Raw genomic sequence first — 15298 nt, forward strand, 5'->3', positions numbered from 1 at the left:
GTTAATTTGATAACAATGTGGTCATGGCTGGAGTGTGTATGTGGTTACAGCCACTATGCATACAGTAAGATGTTGCAATGCCACTATTATAGATATCTGAGGCATGTTTTAATTATAATAATGCCTTCAATTGAAAATAATTACTATTTAAGCACTTATAAAACTTGTTACAGTAGATGAAAGTGGTCCTATCAGTGGTTGTTATTGTTATTGTAAGTGTCTACATCACAAAATTGTGATCAAATGTATGAGCAGTACGTGTGTATTGTGTATTGTATCTATATCTGTATATTTGTATCTATAATTCATGGTGGTCTTTGCGTGCACCTCTTTTGACTATAAATGTGTATTTAGGAAGTCAGCCGTCCCTGCTGTCGCTCCCCTCCTCTTTCCCTTTCTTGCTTTCTCCTTCCATTCATCCTGTCCTCACCCCTTCATTCCCACCCTCTTTTGTTTGTCTGGAGCATGCTGCAGATGGGATTCATAATGACCACCACAAACAGAAATGTTTTTTTTCCCACAGAAGGAAAGGGATAGATAAATGTTAGGGTGACCATCCAAGTGTGTCATTAGCAAAACTGATGATTCAGCCTCATGAATATTCAGTTAATCTCCAGATGACAGAAACTTCAAACGATCTGGTGCTGCAGTGAAATGCATGATGACGGTAATGCTAATAATGCAGTCTGGAGGATGGCATCTTTTGTTTATGTTGTGCCTTATTTATCTCCTACTTTTTGTCACTTTATAGTTTTTGGCCCTGTTGACATCAGTGTATTAATAATGTGGTGAAAACAATGGCTCAGTCTATGTCAAGGCCTTACATCGTCACTCATCTCTCTCCTTGAATATGCTACAGGTCAGAAGGTTTGGATTGCTTCACCTCTTATAAATACACATGTCATTAAAGAAAGATGGACCATCCTTTCCTGGTGTCAGCTCTGTGGTTTAGCTATCAATAATGGCAAAATATAGCTACTTTGTACAAGTACACACACAGAGAGAGACACACACACACTGAAAAGAGACACACTGAGACAAAGTGTCAAAGTGGGAAGAAAAAAGTATCAACAAAAACTACATGAATTGATGTGGTTTCCTGTTATAATCACCTAATACTCTTTTTCATTTCAGCAGGTAAACAATGTGTTGTTTCCTAGTCGTGGAATATGCTATAGGCTGGTAAAATATAGCTAACACATGCATGTTTGGGCCTGGAAGTCCCTTAGGCCCTCCCCACGTTTACAGGCATTGTCCAAACATGAGATGACCTTGTGGAATTTCCTCCACTCTAACTCTTTAGCCTAATTAAGTGTGTTTTTGTCTTGAGACACGTCTGACAAGGGCAGATAAGGACATGGGGAATACCACAGCTAATCAGTGAAACATCCAAACTCAGTTCAGTTCAGTGCCCTTGCCGACTTTGTCATTGTGATTCATTTGGCCGCGATCCTGGTGGATGAATACAAGATTGAATTTCTTTCCCAGTCTGAGCATGGAGTGACTACTGGTCTAGCTTTACCAATACGGAGTCAAGTGACATTTCTTCCCCTTAACACAGAACCGTCTTGGCAGTTCTAGTGTTAAGTAACTTGAATGCTACATAATGTTACATGTGTGTTTTCATGGCTGACCAGCTACATGTTAACATGTTCATATTGGCTAGCTTGTGGTTTCCAATATTATACTGTGTTTGGCAAATGTTGCAATCACAAGCTAGCTAGCAGTCTGTGTTGAGCTTGAGAACATCCCAACAATACTAGTGTGGGCTAATGGCTAGAACAGGGTAACTTTATCCTGTTGTGCTTTGTGCTTCTTGTTGTCTGTTTAGTGGCTCTTTTTACTGAGCTTTGTGACACCTTGCCGCCTGAGACTTGCCTAACTAAGCATCTGTTTCGATCTGAGGTGCTGGTGCTATAGTGTGACATCTAGTGGCAGGGATGAATGCTTGCAGAGCCTGTATATCCTCATTATAGCATCCATAAACATGACGTTTAAATACAAGGAACAGAAGACATAGGCTACCTCATATTGCTCAGGAATTCTTGTTTTTTCATAATCTGTTAACATGCTAGTTTCCACTTGTGGCTGCCTACTGCAGTCATTCTTGTTTACATCAATAAACTCATATGCTTACACATAGTACATAATACATTATCAACCATGTATTCAATGCTTATACACTGCTTATAAATATTTAACAGGGCAGCGGCACTTAAAGTAAAGTGATACTGCAATACAGAATCTCTAGACCAACCAGTAAGGCCTGGCTATCATTTTTTTTCTCACACAGTAAGCTGCTCACTGGGACACCATACTCATTCATATTCTGCCTGGGTCTACCTGAGTCAGTGGGGTGCTGAAGGCATTTGAGAATGGAATTCATGCTGCTGATTTATTCCACATGGCTACCATAGCAACAGGCTCTGAACCAGTTCAGCTCAACCTCCTCATCAAAGCTCCCTCTTCTCTCTCGCTGACAAGTTTTAACACTGTTACACTGGCCCCTGGGACTCTCCAGCCAATGGTCCTTGTAGCCACTCGTTTATCACAAACTAATGTACAGTATCAGACCGCTGTTCTTAGTTAAGCTCAGAAATGTCCCCTTTTCTCCTGAGACTGAAGCTGGCATTTGCCTGCTGAATGGAGTTTCTGACCCTGCAGATAGATGCCAACCGAGCAGCTCTGGGAATAGAAGCAGCTGCACATATTTTCTCAAGAGATCACACATTTCAGTGTTCAAGAGGACAATTTCGTTTAATGAAATGCAATAAATCCATTCATTGATCTACAAAGAGATCAAAAGGTCAAAGGTCATTGTAATAAACCCGTTTTTGTACATGTTTCCATCACTGTGAGAACACAGAGTGAGAGAGTGCTTATCTTTTTCCTCTGTTTGCACACCTCTCCTTTTCCCCCTGCCATCTTTGTCATCCCTACGCAGCGTTCTTTCTATCAGGAGCCAATGCACCAGAACGCTTTATTACGAGTGAGAACGTCAGAGGGGGATGCAGAGGTTATGAGGCACTGGCAAATAAACATTGGTGGAAAAAAAACAGCAAATGAGCCTCTACTGATAGTAACACTCCACATGTTGCCAGTGTGCACAATATATTGTATGTGTCTATGTGTGCGTGTTTTCATGAATTTTGATTGTGTTTGCTTTAATGGCGATGTCTGAGTAAAGAAGGATGGAAGCCCATTAGATATGAACAGATGTCTCGCTCTCTCTCCCTCTCCTTTGATTTAGCGTTATCAGAGTAAAGCAAAGCTAACCTTATACACACCCCCATGGCAAAATGTTCTCTTCGTAGTCACTTCAAAAACACCGTCATTTCTTCATGTCACCCTGACCTGTAAGCTACGGATTAAAGAACCAGAGGAATAAATTGTCGTTCATATTGTGGATTCAGTTCCTCAGGCTTCATTTAGGTCTTCTTCACAGCACTCTGTTGCACTGCAGTGCTTTTAATATTTCCATAAAATTCATTCTTTTGGACTGTTCGTACTATTTCGCTTTATACATTCTGACTGAGTAAGCCTTCGTTTTTATCTTTAGATGTTCTCGACACACAGGTGCGGCAAGTGAAGGTTAAACATCAAATACAATTCTCTCCACATTGATAAGTGAACTGATAAGTGGAGGGGATTTACTATCAGTGGAGCCACAGGCGACAGCTTGCCCTGCATATCAGGTTAGGACAAAAGGGACCCCAGTTTGTCAACAATAAACATGATGACGACATCCACACAGAGAGATGAATACAAATAAGCAAAGGAACCTGATATAATAGAGATGTCAATGCACTGTACACAAAAGCAGTGTCAACATGTATTATGTGTTATCTCACTGACACAGCTGTCACTGAAGTACAGTATTCCCCCACAGCAGTCAGTATATTGAATAACCGACACCAGGACAGGATGAACTGACCCCTGCAAACTAAAATGTTGTGTATGTGCCCATGATTTTTGTTTTTCTCCCATGACACATGACACCAATATGACCTAATAAAGACATAAACCTATTCATTTAGTATGATCCTTCAGACTGCACGTGTGTGTGTGCTGCATGGGGAGGAGTTTGTGCTGCATAAAAGATGACTACCACCCATCATTCTCTGAGGTTTCCCACAGCTCACATACCTCACAACCACACAAGAGGCTTAGAGAGGACAGCAGAGGGAATGAGAAACATGGGAGGTGTAGATCATCTAGCTTTTTCCTACTGCTGATGGCTAGAGGAAAGCAGAGAAGGCAGAGGAAGTCAGTGAGAGAGAGAGAGAGAGACAGAGAGAGAGAGACTCTGAAGTGACAAGAAAAAGGGAGAGAAAAGGAGAGAAAAAACAGAGGAGGTGTGTGATATGAACCTCTGTGCTCTGATGACCTTGGAGTTTTGCCTCATGTCTCTGAACAACATCCCTGCCTAATCTGACAGCCTGAACTCTGAGTCTGCCAGGAGAAGTGGGGCAGGTGAGAAACACAGGTGCCCTAAAATATTGTGAAAGTGAAAATGACAGACAGGTATAAATGAGTAATGCTGCTTAGCACAAACCAAAAATAATGAAGGTGCAGCACCGTCATGCGTTTTTATTTTAGAAACTTGTTTCCAACAGAACGCCTAAAAATAAATCCATCTGCACAACTTTGTGTGGGTACACATCTCTCTGTTTGAATGCATTAAAGTACATTATGTTTGGTGAAAGAAATGTGCACTCCATGAGCATGTGTGCATGTGCGTGGCGCAGTGAGTGCTGTGTCATTAATCTGGGTGTAATCGCTGTATTTGTGTAACCGTGGGGGCTGTTCTCTCCTCTAATCCATCTCTTTATCCCTGCGACGTTCTCATTACATCACTCTGACCTTTGCACCGTGGCAGCCCCAACAGCTGGCCAAGGCTGTTTAACAGCAAACAGCACGCGCAGTCAAGCAACACATCACATATTGGCTGTGCATGCAGGGGAAACCAGAGGGGAAGAGCAGACTCTGCAGCGTTATACACCAAAAGGTCCACACCACAGAACACATGACATACCCTGGTTTCACTTGATCACTTTCTAAAGCCTGACTATTAATATACAGTAGGGATATGAAATATGAATGCACTGAGCTTTACTGTCAGACACATCATATAGCGGTAAAAGTTTCTTCATATCTATTGTATTACTGGAGATCCTACAAGATTTTTTATAGTTGAAGAAATACAAGTACTGAATATTAAAAGCCTAATTTTTGATTAGATGAATACAGTATACTGTAGGCATCGTATTCCACTGGACTGAGATGTTGACTAAGCTGCTCGGCTCGACCAATCAATATGTCTACCCTAATAGTTCCCCTCTGTCTCTCTTTGTCTCTCTCTCTCTTCACGTGAATACTTGTGGAGGAACAAACCACACTGGACCCAGTGTTTTTGTATGAGAAAGGAAAGTTGGGTCTTATATTGAACAGCTGTAATATTTTGAAGAGAAACATATGGCCGTTCCCCCCGCTGTAGAGATGAAATAAGAGATGAGGAAAACAAAGCACTAGACAATCAGTCATTGGCTCCAGACTCAAAGCTGTATTGAAGGACACTGCTTGAGGCTGTAAGGTACTGACAGATGTTCCAACTGCAGAGACAAAATTTCCTCCACAGGAAAAGGATTTATATAAGTGATCTAATTAAAAGCTTTAAGCAGATTGTTCGCCCTTTATGGCATTTTCGGAAACATTCTTCAAAGTGTCTTGTAGCACACTAATACTTGTGCGTGAGTGATTGAATTAGATTTTTCTCACATGTAATACATCCCTGATTAACTCAAAGCTTTTGCCATCCTTGTCACACAGACACATACAGGTAGTGGGTAGGGCTGTCTGTCAAGCTAATTTAGTAAATTTGCTTAAACAGAGCACCAACAGACGTCATCAAAATCCGTATTTGCAAATGATATCCTTGCAAATCATTCATACTTGCATGTATTAAGGTTTGGTGGAGATTTGCTCAAATTAATTTCTCCAACTGTCCCTGAATCAAAGCAGCTGTGTTTGCAGCACCAGTTGGTGCAGACAGCGTTTTATTATAACATGAAGCAAGTCAGCTATGAAATTAATTCCACCAGAGGAATATTTCTTTTACAAATGTAGCAGCTACTGTGCATCTGTGTCTGTGGCCTATGACTGTACAACATTTATTGACTCTGGAAATGTACAGACATCGACTTTGTTAGTGGTGCTACCTGTCTTTCCATATCTATACATATGAGTGAATTATGAATTACAAATTATAGTTCTGCATGAGGGTGGGTAAGTCCTGACAACCTTGGGTATTTTTCTACTGTCTTATAACACTGCACTGTCTCATTTTGAGGTAATTATAATGAATGTCAGTTCAAACTAATCCATGACTGGTGTACTGGGTATAGCTGTTTTCAGTGTTTTGAAGTGTAAAATTATGCATCATGTTGTACAGCAGGGACGTGCAGTTTGTATTTCAGGCTACGTGCATACTGTATCTGTTCCGGCATCACACTTCAGACAAGGTTTCCATTTTGATTATGGATTTCTGGTTATTCATAAATTATAGATTTGCTTTTGAGTCTTATCAGTTCTAAATCAAATACATTTCCACCTCTTTCAGAGGTGCTGTCATGTATGAATGCACGTGTTAGATGCAAGTGGATCGTGTCACGGTTCTGACAACATACCAGCACTGGAAATGAATAAGAAAGAGTACAGACATAAACAGGGTAAATTCATTCATTTGCATTCATTATTTATCCCCTAGTTATAGGTCTGTGAATCAATTTCCTTTCAAAATGTTACGTAAACATTGACATTAAAATGTCATACATGGAGGACGGTTTATGAATCTGCATTTGAAACATGCAAGCACACTATAAGCGAGGTGCATGTTGAGTTGATAATTTACTCATAATTTACCAACCCAGCTAACGCACAGCACATTCAAGTGGGAGATTTACTGTATCCTGTGGTATGTGTACGGCAGTTACTTGAAGTTGAGCTGCATTAAATTGAAGAATGATCTTCAAAATGGTCTTTTCAAACATTTTATGGGACTTTTTTTCAGAGAATGCATCAAGCACCAATAACACAGCAATGCTTGTGCATTATAGCAGCAGGCAGCTGGGAGCCTGTAGTTGCTGGTGAATATTTGATGAGAGAATGGATCCTCTCCCTGGGCAGGTCGAGTACAGTGTGCATACTCAATCGCACACACGAGAACACACTGACACACACATACACATATGTACACACACACTCTCCAGGTGGTACAGTTTCTCTGCTGTTCCACGGTCTTACGCCAAGCAGGTGCCAGTGAAGATGATATCAGAGTGTACTGCACAACTCCCCAATGAAAAGCACACCAGAAAGTGATGCCTCATACTCTCCATCTTTGAAATCATCGGGACATACACTCACGCACACATACAAGGTCATCCTCTCTTTTTCACCAGTAGCTTTCAAGTGGTGAGAGAGGAATACTAAGTTGAAAACAAAGTCTGAAATGTGCATTTGTTTATGCTTTAGACCATTCATTCATATTCACCACTATTTGTAGAATTCCACTCTTAGAGAGCAATATTTTTGAGTGTTTAGTACATTTATTGCAAACCTTTTAACAGGTCTGATTGATTTTTTATGTGTTTACTGCTGAGTGGTACAAGTGCAGACTTTTCAAATTAATGTTCACTTAAAACTGCATTAGCATAATTTAGCATAAAGGGGGGACACAAATCTGTGGGACACAATGTTAATTTCGATGGATTGAAGTAAATTTACAGGGAAATGAATCGAAGCCAGCCCAAAAGTGGCAAACAGTAAATCAAATATTTAAAATGCTATGGTTTACAACAGAAAAGGTTAGCAGTAAATGTGTAAATGCTGAATGGTAAATAGCCTTGAGAGGTGTGGACACTGATCCATAAATCAGAGATGGCACTGAAATAGGGGTTAATTTTACTCATGTATTTGGATTTCTTTGAAAGAAAAATATGTGTACACCACCTCTCTGTTCTCTGAACAAAGTTAGCCTCTGACACTGTACACTGGTGAAGCTAGAGTCCTCACGTAGTCTAAAACCCCATCTTCTTTTACACCTCTTCAATTATATACCACCTGCTGTCTAGACCTTATCACTGCAACTCTGCAAACATTCTAATGTCCATCTACTGCTGAACAGCAAACAACACTACTCTACCAAAAGCAATATAGAGTAGCCTATCTTGGACTGCATGATCACCATTACAGCTTTGTCTAAACCACTGCTGGCATGAATACATTTTGACACTTGCCATCACATTTTAATATTAGACACTAATGGCAACAGGATACAGTACTGCTGATGAAAGAGAGACAGTGGTGTTTGCCATTTCCAGTAAAGAACATCACAATATTAGCATCAATGCTGCTGCCGCTCTGCTGTGTTTACCTTGCTTTTCTTTGCCTTGAGACTTATTTTGTTCTCTTACTGTATCTTGACCATTTTTACCGGGTGTCCTCATTTCCATGATCACACTAGATGTATTTTTATCCTATCTACTCTCATTTTTATTCTCCCCTACCCCTCTCTCCTTTGCCAGTCTGACTCCGATCAGCAGTGATTTCCTGCTCACTGATTTGTAGGATTTAGGGGCGTGAACTGTGTTATCCATAGAATTCTACCATGACATGGCAGCTGAGGGAGGGGCTGGTGGGAAAAGCCAGATGAGAATAGGGGAAGTGACGATAAGGGTGGACTCGTGCCTTGTGGACACTGTTCCTTTAAGAGTATTTTTAGTATGGCAGATAGCAGTGGTCACTCGTCAGGAAAAAAGACTGGGTGGCTTTAGAGTCTTGTGCAGTGGCCTTGCACAATGCTGAGAGAGGAAGAGAGAAGGCAGAGCCCAAACCATTCTCCCTTGTGACACATTTAGCAGGCTGCCAAGGCCTGGTAACTCTACCTGCGTATCATGCACGTTCTAATACAATCAAGTTACAAGTCAATTAAATTGTTGGAACGTTTATAATGTGTGGCTTGAATTTGTCCATGAATAAACAGGCGTTCAATTGGAAAACAGATGCACAATGAGAATGGAAATCTAATTTTTTCAGCAATTTACTTAATTTTATTTGAGAGCCAATTTTAAGACAATGAACCACTACACCAATACCAATATATTTGTATGATTAAAAACAATGTGATATATCATGTCACCAATTGTATCTTACCTTAAATGCTACACTTGAAACAACACTGTCACCTTTAACTTCATGTTTGTCATTTTCATGCATTCCAAAGTTCTTTTGGTCCCCTCTTGCCGTGAGTCCATATTTTCCCCTCCTCAGGGCAGATATGTAAATTTAATGACACTGGCAAAGTGTGTCTGATCAGGTTACTGTATAGATTACATGGTGACCCTGCCGAACACACAGGCACAGAGACCTAGAGACCTAGAGAGGACTGCAATTCACCTAAATGCAGGCTACTGCTCAACACTGCTCCGGCTCCACTCCCGAAAAAGCCATGCCGGGGAAAAACTGCTTTGCCTTCCTTAAGGGTCAGCGTCAGAGGTGTGTGTTTTTGCAAACAATTTCCTTTACCAAAATACTTTTGGAAAGATGCGATTGGAAGTTAGTGCTTGGCTGTTGTTGTTGTTGTTGTTGTTGTTGTTGTTGTTGTTGTGAAAGATGCAGCCTCATCCATGAGAATTACAGCTGTGGGAGTTAAGACCACTAGGCAGCATTATGCTTCAGTGTGCCGGCTTAATTAAAATGACAGCACGATAAGTACTGCTTCTGAGCTCTGTTTGTTTAAGTTTGTTTGTGTGTGAGAGAGCCAGAGAGGGAATGAGCGAGAGAGAAAGAGAGTAAGAGAGAGAGAGGAAAGATGTGTGTGTGGGTGCCACAGATTAGGCTTGACAGTGCATATAAGAATACAAATGGTGTAAAAATGTGCTGTCTTTCTAGTAGTTTATGCCTGAGTGAAAAGGCATAGCAGCAGAGGTGTCTGGTCAGCTGTTAGACAGGACGTGCCCTTTTGTCTATAGTAATGTTTGGAAGATGGAAATCAGTACATTAAAAGTTTGCATTAATGGACTCTGGGTTTTTTCCAGGGCTACAAGGAGGGCTGATGGTTTGCACTGCTACCTCTTAGCAAGCAGATCCTGCATTCAAACTTGTTAGGTTTCCTCCCACAGTCAATAGAGGTTGTTTTGATGGACTGAACTACTAAAAGGTCTATTGGTGTGAATATATTTGTCCAATTCCAGATGTAGTCTACCTCTCTGCCTATAAAGACCTCAGTTCCCAAAATCTTGAACAGGATAAATGTCTTGCCAAGGAGGTCAACTTCCAGTTGAAGCTACAAAACAAGCCTGAAGGCTTTTCACTCAACAGATAACCCTCTTTATTAACACTTCTCATTCTGCTAGCCCAGCCTTTTCTGGAACACTGTGGATCTTAAATAAATACATCATGTAATATCAAGGGGCACATACAAGCTTCTGGTTAACTAACATCAGTTTTGTGTCTCTGTTAGTTCTGCTAAATCACACCACAGAGAAAGAAGCAGACTGAGTGATGCTGGTTCAGCGCTTGAAGTTCGTGCTGGGACTTCTTTGGATTTTCTTTAGGAATCTGCTTGAATGGATGGAAATCAAAACAAACTAATGCTAAAAAAAAAGGCTTTGAAAGAGAAAAAAAACTCTGAATTAATCCACTATGCCATGTGGTGAAGCGGAGACAGAAACATTCTGGCGGAAGATGTTTTAATATTCAGTCTTTTTAAACCGTTCCCGATGGCTACAGTTCTTTTCACTCTTCAGCACACACACAGAAGCAGACAGTTCATTGTGTGGTCCATACAATATGTATAGGTGATGCTGTTCAAGTAGGCCTATATGACGGTTTAGCTGTGTGTGCGGAGGGTTTGAGTCTGGTCTGGCGCTATCAGAGAGTGCGTGGGAGAAAAAAGGATGGTGACAGAGGATATTGTTGTTATTGCATTTAAACTGACAAGCAGGGAGAGATCAAAAGAAAAGAACATGATGGCGCCGCATCTGGTGATTGCCTGCTGTCTTATGCTCTTACATAACACTGTTGACTGACAAACACGACTCACTTGTGGATGAAAACAGTTTAACAACATCAAAAACACTAATGGCAAACTGAGATTTGTCGACGGCTGTTTGCACACAATCATGTGCTTTAAAACAACAAACCAACAAACAACCCAGAGTTAATGTATTCCCCTCAAAATATGTAGTAGTCTACGTGTTAAAGACACTGATAAAACATACAAATACATCTCCCACCATACAGTTACATCTCAATCTGTGAAGATGATGACATTTAAGGACGCTACATTGACACAAGTTCTTTTCTGATATTTCACAAAAACAGGAAGCGGATCATTGCTTTAAATGTCTATGATCTTCGTGTACCAGATTGTGAGGATGAGGTAGATTTAAGCAGTCAGAGATTTTTTAAAGGATTTCCTGCCCATGTATGAGCCCACAGCAAAGTTACAGCCTATATCCCCAGATGGAGATTGTGCTGATGAATGTTTCCTGTGTGTCCGCGTGTGTCTGCGAGCCAAATCTGGCACTTTCCAAACCGAGACCATAGCTATTCTCCCGCTCTGCTCTCACATCACGCATGACGCAACTCTTCCACACGCCCACACAACACTTGCTCTCCATCCTTCCCACACAGCTCACTCACACTTACCACCTACTGAATGGGGGGTTATCTACTGTATGTTGTGTGTAAATTTGCGTGTGTGTGTATGTGTCACATTTCCTCTGGTGATGAATAATCATAGCTGGTGAATTATCCTTTTTATGGCAGAATGGTAAACTATTGAAGTGAAAACTTTTTTATCACATTTTGTGGTGCATCCTCCTGTTGCTCTTAAATCAATTTTATGACTTTATTATGTAAATCAGTTCAGAGAAGTGTAGAAAGTAAATGCTTAATCCAATGCATCTGGGTATAAATTGTGTTTGTTTATGTTGTGTGATTTCTTAGATAATTTTGTAGAAAAGTTTATATTAAGATATCAGCACTTCTAAAGGATCACAGTCAGTTCATGGTTGGACAGAGGTCTCAGTATGTCGAGTCATTTGGCCTAAGCTGGAAGAAAGAGTTTTTTTGTCTGGTTTTTTTTTTAACACTCTGACAGCCACACAGGATAAGATTGCCCAGATTGTCTCTTCAAATCACATCTGCTCTGCAGAAAAACTCTTGTGGGAGAAAAAAGCCAGAGCAGAAAGAGGAGACAAGTTACACAGACTGAAGCGCTGCTTTGTGCCGGTGTTCACTTCCTATTATATACATCTCCATTAAGATCTATAATACAACCAACAGCAACAATCTTTAATTCAGGCCCAAGAGGAAGTTTATGGGGGGTGCAGCAGAATAATTGCTGTAGGCCTACCCTGAAGAAAGGTTGGCCCAGAAAGTATTTGTATAATGTGTAAGATGTCATTATCTGTAGACAGTATATGCCCAGATATTTTTTCTTGAAACATAAACTTAAGTCATGTCCAAAACTAGCAGCTGTGTGGAATGTATTCAAGATACATTACTGTGCATGATAGGAGGCAAGTCTATATGGATGGAACAATTGGGTGTGCTGAGTTGACAAAGAATAAATATGAAAAGGCCATTTTAATGACAATTCTGAGACATATTGATTTCCTGAAATGATGTTGTGCAACCCTGTCTGCTCACTGGGGCTTAAAGACAGATGTTTAAGATGTGTAGGATGAAGACAGATGATCTGTCAGTGTGCTGATGACAATATTTCTTGTTTCATCACATCGGATATAGACAAATAGCTTCATTAAGACAAAGGGGACACATGACATGATCATATCGTTGTGAGTGATGACCTGCATGCAACCACACACAAATATATACTGTATGTCAATGTACCAGTGGAGTACTTACTATAGCCTGGTATCTACAAGCAATCCACACATTATTAAATGCCTCAATATTCCTCCCTATGCCCAGTGTGGATTATAAAACAGAGGACAGGAGTGGACATCATCATATATTGTGATGGTTCCATGACCAGTATTTGCATATAGTAATAATGAGAAATGGAATTTAAAGGGATCTGAATGTGCTGTGTCTGATATCTTTCTCATGGCTTAGCGCACTTGAAGCTGAAATCACATTATCTCTCTAGCCTCCTACTCATGATCACCACAGTGACATTTCAAATATGTCAACAGTCGCTGCGGAATTGTGCATCACATGCCCGCCGTGGGTAAATCTTAAGGTCTCTCCGCCGCTGATCACACGTGACTCCGGGGAAGTAAATCGCCTTGTCCCCTTTAATTTCAATTTCCGTGCGTGATATATATTGTGATCACCTGTCAAATGCGGCGCCTGCGCACTAAAGCAGGAGGCGGAGTGGATGCTGATCGCTCTCTATCTGCTGCCCTGTGCCCTCCATCCCACGGTGATCAGACTGACACGGACAAGGGGGGATATCCGAGGAGGTTTTGGGCGAGGATGGGGAGCCAGATCCGCCTCGGATAAAGGTAGTTTTTCCGTCGGTTTCACCGGAATACCGCGCTTAAGTGTTTGACATTGTGACCGTGGAGGGTGAAGGATGCTCGGCTGCAGGATGGGAGGAGATGAGCGGGGGGACACGGAGCGGATAACAGATGGTATTTCGGGAGATGCCACCGATTACATGGCTTTTGCTGGGTTTCCTTGCTTGGTGTTGTCTGGTTTGAAATAATCCAGGGTTGTCGCCCCCAAAATAGACTATAGACGGAATCTGAACAAGCTCCTGGTCAAGGGCACACAAATGGGTGATAATGTGTTTTTTAAATCTCCACTCACGCGTGCGCTTGGAGCTGTCACCACCTCGTACCCTCTGCAGCCTTATGTTGACGGCTCTAGAGTGATCGGGCGTAATGCATGCTGCTCTTTCATTACCATAAAACGCTGTTGGATTCATCAGATCCACTTATTCGCTGATGGGTGTACGATTGCTGCTCGTGGACTGAACGTAGTAACACGTTAATCCAGCTGTTATCTTTAGAAAGACATTTGCTCGTCACAGCTTTTATAAATCCTAAATAAAAAAACTATTAGAATTCACTTCCCATGTTATTCGATGGGCCCCTACCCGGATGTGCCTGCGGTTTCTCCAGAGAGAGCGCTAGATTTCCCATGTTTACTCGTCTTCTTGCTGCTGTAAAACATGTCCTGCATGAGATTTCTCACTGCACGACACTCGATGCCATTTGCTTGACGTGCCTTGACTTGACGATATGTGGGGAAACCCGAGGATGTGATGAGCAGAGGAAATAGAGCTCTTTCACGGTGGAAGAAAAATAGTCATTCGGACTTGCGAACCACCTTGAATATTTAGTGGATATGGATTTTGTAGTAGCCGGGTCTGCTGAGAGCTGTAGGCTATCGGTCTCCTGTGTTTCACATTGGCCCGTGTTGTAGTGCTGGGCTGTGGGGGATTGCCGTGGTTTGTACACGCTGTGATCAACAGAGCGGCTCTGACCCTGTCCATGGTCCTGAAAGCAACAGTCGGAGCGGAGTATATCAGAGCGAGGCTGCACCATTAATGGATTTCTCTGTATACAGGCGACGATTGCTATGCAAATGATAATCGCTTCAGCCGGGATGAAAGTACATTTTATTTATCAGGCACTGTGGTGTAGCAGTTTCTATACATTGACAGTGTATTCAAATGTTAATTCCACAATTGTAATATGGGAATTTAGATAAAAATGCACCTTTTTAAATGCCAGTTAACCACATGACATTATGTAACACACAGATGCTTGCCTAAGTTAATTACATTTCTGTCTTAATATGGAACTTAGCTCCTGCACCATTTATACCTCTGCATGCTGTTTTTATTTGTGTTTACCAGATAGCATATTGGCTCACAGTACTGTAAATGATGTTCACAAATTCTACTACTCTATTTTATCAACCTCCTCTCTAGTCTTGTCACTTCTCACTTCTTTTCTCTCTCTCTCTCTCTGTTTGTCATGCTTTCAGGAAGTCTGATGTAGATGCCGAACCAGAGGAGAGTCCAGGGAGCAGCAGCAGCAGTAGCAGCAGCAGCACTGGGGCTGTAGATGCCCTCTCCACAGCTGCAGCCCCAGCCCCCCCTCAGGCCTCCGTGGGAGAGCCAGGACAGAGAGGAGACAGTTCCTGCTCTGACTCTGACAGTCCTGTAGAGTCCAGCTCCTGTGAGGAGGAGGAGGACGAGGAGGACGAGGACGAGGAGGAGGAGGAGGACGAGGAAGGGGAGGAGGAAGACCCTACT

This window comes from Trachurus trachurus (assembly GCF_905171665.1).
Source record: "Trachurus trachurus genome assembly, chromosome: 6".
Classification (NCBI taxonomy): domain Eukaryota; kingdom Metazoa; phylum Chordata; class Actinopteri; order Carangiformes; family Carangidae; genus Trachurus; species Trachurus trachurus.